This window comes from Impatiens glandulifera, chromosome 5 (genome assembly GCF_907164915.1).
Source record: "Impatiens glandulifera chromosome 5, dImpGla2.1, whole genome shotgun sequence".
In the NCBI taxonomy this organism is placed as follows: Eukaryota; Viridiplantae; Streptophyta; class Magnoliopsida; order Ericales; family Balsaminaceae; genus Impatiens; species Impatiens glandulifera.
Window position 1 is genome coordinate 43,039,654 of NC_061866.1, and position 8,303 is coordinate 43,047,956.

The 8,303-nt window shown below is 32.7% G+C and overlaps 1 pseudogene; it reads right to left on the minus strand.

The window, feature by feature from the left end:
* Positions 1 to 6,599: 6,599 nt before the first annotated feature.
* On the minus strand, positions 6,600 to 8,093 carry LOC124939420 (annotated as a pseudogene).
* Positions 8,094 to 8,303: the final 210 nt, after the last annotated feature.

The window sequence follows — 8,303 nt, forward strand, 5'->3', positions numbered from 1 at the left end:
ATACGTGCACATTCTCATATTCAATCAAGAATCACATCGGAATCAATATCGTAGGCACGTTTGGCACAATCGGCACAATTGGCACGTTCGGCACGCACTACAACAAAACATACTTTCAGCGACCCTTATATGCCAACCCATATTAAGCGTGAGTAAAAATTAAAAGAAAAAAACTTTTGCCAACTTTTATATCTATACCACCACCTTTATTTTTTTATATACCAACTTTGTAACTTTGTTAAAACCTTATAGTTTAAATATTCTAAATTTTAATAATTTTTATGTTTTATTTTTAAACTTTGTAAATATTTTATTTTGATTTTTTAATTGTTTTTAAAATTAAATTTGACTTAAAATTTTGTTAACATTAAAAATTTAATTAATATTTTTTATATAACATAATTTTTAAACTTTTTATAGTATTATTAATATATGTCTTTTATTTAATTATTACTTATTAAAAGTAAAATATGAGAGAGTTCAGTAGTTTCTGAAGTGTTAATATGACATTTATCCCACATTGGAGAAAAAGAAGATGTTTTTGGTATATAAAATATGAGAGAGTTCATTACTTTTTGAAGTGTTTTTAAGGTTATATAATGTGCTGGACTATGGATTTACCCCAAGAGTTTAGGGTTATGTTCATCAGGTACTTGAGAGATGAATGGCAAATGTAATAATTGTAGAGATAAAAAAATAACATCTAAAATGAAAATAGAAAAAAACAAATTTTAAAAAAATAGTTTAAAAATAAAATAGACTTTTAGCGACGTTTTTTAATTTTGCCAACGCTTAAATAAGCGTTGTTAAAACTTTTGCCTTTCGGCAACGCTTGTACCGACGCTTAAATAAGCGTGGTAAAAACTTGCGCCCACCCTGCTTCTGGCGACGCAAGAATAAGTGTCGGTAATGTTTTTAGCGACGCTTTTAAAGGTTGGCCGAAGTCTTTTTAAGCATCGCCGAAAGTCATTTTTGTTGTAGTGACGATGGCACAGTCGACACAGTTGTTCGGTCGCGCGATTCAGTTGATTTGGTAGTCGGTTACGGGAAACGGGGTTGGAGTAAAGATCGTCGGCATGTTCGGCACGACATGTACGTCTGGCATGTTTGGCACATTGGAGAAATATCGTCTAGGGTTTGAATAAGTTCATTTCAAGATTGTTGTTATAACTTTAATCCCCTGTTCCGAAGTCTTATTAGAATATGGGTAATAGGAAAAACAACAAGGCAAAAGAAGTGTAGAATTTTGTTCTTAAAGGAGTCAAGGCCAAAGAAGTGCAGGACTTTGTTCTTAAAAGAGTCAAAGAAACTGTAGAGAAGGAAATGAACAAAATAACTGAAGAAGTTATTAACGAAAAAATGCAGGAAATCAGCAAAGACCCAATTGTTTCCCAAAAGCCTTTGGAAAATAATGCAGGGATTAAAGAGAAGAAAGAAGGAGTTTTGATGATAGGGTATAATCAAAGGGCAAATTTATTTGGACTAAAAACCAAATCACCAAATTCTTGATGCATGCTAAGAAATTAGAGATTTTACTCAGCAAGGAGAAAATACAAAGCACAACCGTCCAACTAAACATTCACTATCTCCAAGACTGGAATTTACTCAAGAAGGATGAATATGAAATGATAGTAAAATTGTATGTTGCAACAATGAGGGAGTTAATGAATGTTCCTAAATCAAAGATTTATACTATCAGAAGTAATTCTACATGGAAAATCAATGAAGTCTAGAAAAACAACATTGGGAAAATAATAGAGTTTCCTTCATAGTCACCAAAGAGGCACTTATGAAGCAATGGGAGGAAAAGGGATTGGAGAAAATTTCAGAAAATGTACATGATCTCTACTTTCTGAAATTTAAGAAGGGATCAAATCTAGATGAAATTCTGAAAATGGGCATACATATATTGGATCCAACTACATGAAGTTGGAAAGATGGTCTGAAGATTTGAACATATTAAGCAAGCCTAAAGAAACAGCTCAGATACGGTTCAAACTTTGGAATATCCCTGCACACATGTATAATGTAGAAGCTCTTAGTCATTTTGCAGGTTTATTGGGTACACCATTATACATGGACCCAATTACTGAAGGAGGAGAGCATCTATATATCATTTGCTAGAATTAGCATTGAGGTGCATCTTAGAAGCACACTACCAAATAGTATGACAGTAGTAGACAGAAAAGGAAAAACCTACTGTCATGGAAATTACTTATGAGTGGAGGCCATACAGATGCACTTTCTGCAATACCTTCCAACATGCAAGCCCAAATTTTGATTTGGCTAAGGAAGAAGATTAAAAAATTCATAAAGGCCAGAAAGTAAAGATGCAGGAAAATGAAACAGAGGTGTTTATTATCAAAGAGCAAAATGTGGTTAAAGATCAGGAAACAAAAGATAATTATGTACAAGACGAAAGTAGTACGATGAAGGAGGTGGAACCTCAACCTAATCATATTGAAGAGATAGAAGAGGAAAATATATTCACAATTAGAATAAATCCCACATCGGAAGATGATGGGAGTTGGGAAGTTTCTTAGTGTATAAAAGAAACTCTCCCCTCTTTGGTTTTTTGCACCCAATATTTGTATCTCTTCTTCCTTAATAATTGATAGCCTTAGTGCTCTAGGCAACATTTTGGCCGAATTCTGTTATCAAATTCGGTTACTGTTCTTTCGTTTGTTTTTCTTCTTTTATGTTTCTATCAGGATTTTTCCCAACAGTTTTTCCAAATAATAAAAATGATTTTTCTAAACAATCATCATTATGACCATGTATCATATGATGACAGTAATAGTTATTATAATTTAGACACCCCTACTCTTCAAAAAGAAAAACCAAAATCCTTGAAAGATTAAAATATTCATTCACAAAATTTTAAAAAATTGGTTAATGAAAAAAAATTAGATCAATGTCATTTGTCCTCAAATGAAGATGATGACCTGATTATTCATTCATTCTCAAATGAAGATGATGATATAGTTCAAAATAATGAAACAATTTTCACATATAGGAAAAGTGAGAGGTTTAAAGGTAAATCTACTTGACAAAAAGACTACGTTACGAATGTTTCTAAGTCTCACTATGTCCCTAATACATTTTCTTTCTGGAAATATGTTCATGATCCTAAACTTCATTATTTTTTGATAAACATTATTGAAATTAATGAACCAAAAAATTATAATGAGGCTTGACGGTGTTTGGAATGGTAAATAACCATGAACGAAGAACTCCAAGTCTTAAATGATAATCAAACATGGATTACTATTGTCTTTCAAAATGGAAAACAACAATAGGATCCAAATAAATTTTTAAGACCAAAATAAATTAAAATGAATTTATTCATTAACTTAAAGCTATACTTGTATCAAATGTTACAATTAAAAATAAAGAATTGATTTTCATGAAAAATATTCACCTATTGCTAAGACAGTTACAATCAAGATTGTAATTGCTTTAGCGGTATCCCACTTAGCAATTACAATCAAGATTGTAATTGCTTTAGCGGTATCCCATGATTGACACCTTAACTAGGTCGATGTCAAAAATACATTTTTAAATAGATATATTAACGAAGATATTTACATGATTTCTCTAAAAGGTATTCAAGACATTACACCTAGTAAGGTTTGAAAACTTGTTAATGTTGACATTCATTAGATCAATGTTGCGGAAAATAAGATCATATCTTAACATATATTCAGGACGTTCATGCATTTAGCGATTAAAAGCATTATCGAAAAGGTGATACATTTGATGTGTGAATTCGGTATATATTGTAGTATAAAGGATGAGAGCCCCACGTGTTGCTCCTCTAGTTGGTCCACACGAGATCGTTAAGATTCAGTTGACTTCGACTGTTAGGACAAAAGAACAACAAAAGTAATCTAATTGCTTGTGGGAAAAAATGAGTTTTTCAATCACCTATTCACCATCTCCCATATCCCTATTTTAAGCTGTTAAATTAGAGAGTCGTGTCAAAAGAAAACCAAAAGACCATCTTTTGACATTCCTCCATTTTGCAGTTAATATTTATGATAAACATTTTATTTCCTTAAAAAAATCTATTTCAAATCATTATATTCATAATTAATTTGATATATCACATTTCCAAAATCAATTTACCATGGTTAATTATTTTATTTCATAAATAAAATATTATATATTATTAATAATTATTAATAATATCTGATATATTATTAATAATTGGATTTCATTCCCATTAATCTATTTTGCCAACTCTAAGTGTGTGACCTTATAAGACCCAATTATAATAGCTATGGGTTTAACCTCATTAATCGTAGTTGGCTTCTAGCAAAGCACTGCGACTCCTAACATAATTGGATTAAATTATCACCGTTAATTGTCCTATCCAGGTTTAGTCATTGCACATTAAATAAAATGACATATTTCCTTCTATTAAAAGTCTTTATGAATTTAAACAAGCTTCCCGGGCATGGAATAAAGAATTTACTTATTGACTTATTCAATATGGTTTCAAACAATCTCTTATCTTTTTTATTAAGAATGATGAATCAAAGATCATTATTTTTCTTTTTTATGTTGATGACATATTACTATGTGAAATGATTTAGAAGAAATTAATAAGATCAAAGATTTCATTAATAATTTTTTTATATTAGAGATCTTAATGAAGTTATATATTTCCTTGACTTAGAAATAAAAAAAAATAAGTATTGGAATCTATGTTAATCAATGAAAATAGATTCGGAATATTATTAAAGAAACGAGTTTAATAAGTTTTAAACCAAAAAAAAAACATATGATTATAGGTTCAAAACATGAAGAAAAAGGTCATGCACCTTTAAAAAAAAAAAACCTTATAAATATAGGAAACATGTTGGAAGACTTATTTACTTGAATTTTAAAAGACCTGATATTACCTTTAGTGCAACAACTTAGTCAATCTATGCATTCTCCTAATACACACCATTGACAATCTGCTTTGAGAGTAGTTATATATTTGAAAGGTTGTCCTTCTTTAGGACTATTTTATGTTACTAATAGTTGTACAAATTTAGAAACTTTTACCCATGCTGGGCCAATTGTTTCAATAGTAGAAGGTCATTATCAGGTTATTATATAAAGTTGAGAAATTCAATCATTTCTTGAAAAATAAAATCAGGGATTGATTATTTGATTTATTCATTTTCTCATAATCTTCAATTAGTTAAAATAATCTTCAATCATGCATAAAACTGAGATTTATTCTTACGTTATATTTTACTCTTTTATTATTTTATCATTCATATACAAAAGAATAATGTGACATTGATATTCGAAGCTCTAAGGAATTGAAAAAATGTTGTTCTTATTTAGGTGGAGTTCAATTGCACAGAAAAGACTGTCATGTGGTGAGATGGATCCATTCTAACTTTTTCAAGAGTAATAACATAGTAACATATATATACATTGACATCTAATATCATAATGATATTTTTGGGACACTGGCGGCAACTCAAGAAAGTATGATGCTAGTTGGTGTGGTCTTTGAAATTGATGGCGGTAAGGAAACCTTGTTAATTATGACAAGATCATTTACATGGTTATGACCCAATTATTCATCGTCTGAGATTTAAAGTTGGTGATCTTCGTAGATGCGTGTTAGGTGATGATTTTGGAAATATAGCATGAAAAATAGAAGCATTTGCATGAATTCACTCCCTATGGAATAAATACTCTATTTGCTTATAATAAAATGATTCTAGGTTAAAAATGATAAATTCTCAACTTTTAAATTTTGCAATTTGTTAGAAAAATCAATGCAAACTAATCTAAGTGATGACAGTTGATTGTGTACTCACAAGTCACAAAATGTTGGAAGACAACAATATGGACTATCTTCATTCAACTCACTAATAATTTTGTTCAATCTTTTATTATATATTTCTCTTAAATTTAGTATAAACTTTATCAAGAAATCTCAACTTCTTCATGTTATACATTGTATTATCATTATCAATTCTGGTTGATCCTCAAGTTTTCACTTGAGGCTGATTGGCAAAAGTGTAGTGTTCAAATATTCTATCTAGGACCAACAAAAGTGTCAGAAAGAGCAGTGGTTCGGTCTACACAAGGCTATATTGATTCTTGCCCAGATTCATCCTCTTGTAGAGTAGGATTATCAATACAGCAATAATAAATAATATTATTTATTTTGTATATATTGAAGATATATTTCAATTTTTTAATTTTTATCTACTTGTGAGATCTAGTGAACTAGTTTAAATAAGTATTAGCTTAAATAATTTTGGACAACATATAAAAAGAAACATTGTTCCACATTGACATGCAGTTACTTCTTTCCACATTGGACATTGAAAGAATTTAAAAGTAAATAATGATATTATCCTCACAAGAAAAATAAGAAAACCATTATAAAACATTTAAACAATCACAATTCTCCATATAATTGCCTTCTTTGAGAAATAAATATTGTTGTACGTGGAAAATATTATCTTCATTAATCTTTCACCTGAAAACAAATAATATAAATAACTTAAAATTTAATTTTTTAAATAATTAAAAGAAAAAATTATATGTACTCACACTTATTGATTAATTGTATTAGAATTTTAATAAACACTCGGAGGAGGAGGTCACTTGTAAACGTATGAAGGTGGAGGAGGTGACTTGTAAACGTAAGATGGTGGAGGAGGGGATGAGTACACATATGCAGGTGGAGGAGGTGACTTATAAACGTAAGATGGTGGTGGAGGGGAAGAGTACACATATGCAGGTGGAGGAGGAGACTTGTAAACATATGCAGGTGGAGGAGGAGACTTGTAAACATAAGATGGTGGAGGAGGTGACTTGTAAATGTAAGATGGTGGAGGAGGTGACTTGTAAACGTATGCAGGTGGAGGAGGTGACTTATAAACGTAAGATGGTGGAGGAGGAGAAGAGTAAACATATGTAGGTGGAGGAGGAGACTTGTAAACATATGCAGGTGGAGGAGGGGACTTGTAAACGTATGTAGGTGGAGGAGGGGAAGAGTACACATATACAGGTGGAGGAGGTGACTTGTAAACGTATGTAGGTGGAGGAGGGGAAGAGTACACATATACAGGTGGAGGAGGTGACTTGTAAACGTATGAAGGTGGAGGAGGTGACTTATAAACGTAAGATGGTGGAGGAGGGGAAGAGTACACATATGCAGGTGGAGGAGGTGACTTGTAAACGTATGAAGGTGGGGGTGGTGACTTATAAACGTAAGATGGTGGAGGAGGGGAAGAGTACACATATGCAGGTAGAGGAGGTGACTTGTAAACGTATGAAGGTGGAGGTGGTGACTTATAAACGTAAGATGGTGGAGGAGGGGAAGAGTACACATATGCAGGTGGAGGAGGTGACTTGTAAACGTATGATGGGGGAGGAGGGGAAGAATACACATATGCAGGTGGAGGTGGTGACTTGTAAACGTATGCAGGTGGAGGAGGAGACTTGTAAACGTAAGATGGTGGAGGAGGTGACTTATAAACATATGAAGGTGGAGGAGGTGACTTGTAAACGTAAGATGGAGGAGGAGGGGAAGAGTACACATATTCTGGTGGAGGAGGTGACTTGTAAACGTATGGTGGTGGAGGAGGTGACTTGTAAACGTAAGGTGGTGGAGGAGGGGATGAGTAAACGTAAGGAGGGGGTGGAGGAGACTTGTAAATGTAAGGTGGTGGTGGAGGAGAAGAGTAAACATAGGGAGGTGGTGGTGGAGATTTGTAAACATAGGGTGGTGGTGGTGGAGATGTGTAAACATAAGGAGGTGGAGGAGGAGACTTATAAATATAAGACGGCGGTGGTGGAGACGAGTAGACATATGGAGGAGGCGGGGGCGACTTGTAAACATAAGGGGGTGGTGGAGGAGATGAATAGATATAAGAGGATGGCGGTGGTGGAGATTTATAAAGATATGGAGGCAACCACGATGATGAAGGTGACTTATAATGGTGATGCGGAGACTTATGAGACTTATGATGATAATGGTTATCACCATAATCTGCCGCTGCCAAAGCAGCAGCCATTAGACAAATGGCTAGGGCACAAAGAATACTATATGATCCATGAGTGGCCATTGCTTAACGGAGGGGATGATGTCTTGCAATGGCAGGGCACATCCTATATATAGTCATATTAACCATACACTTTAACACTTTTTAAATTAATATTTTTTTTCTATTAAATATAAGATATGTATATATAAGATTTTAATTTAATAATTCACTTTAGATTACTTTAATAGGGGTGGAAGTTTTATTATAAGACGTGCTTATATTGTCCAAATA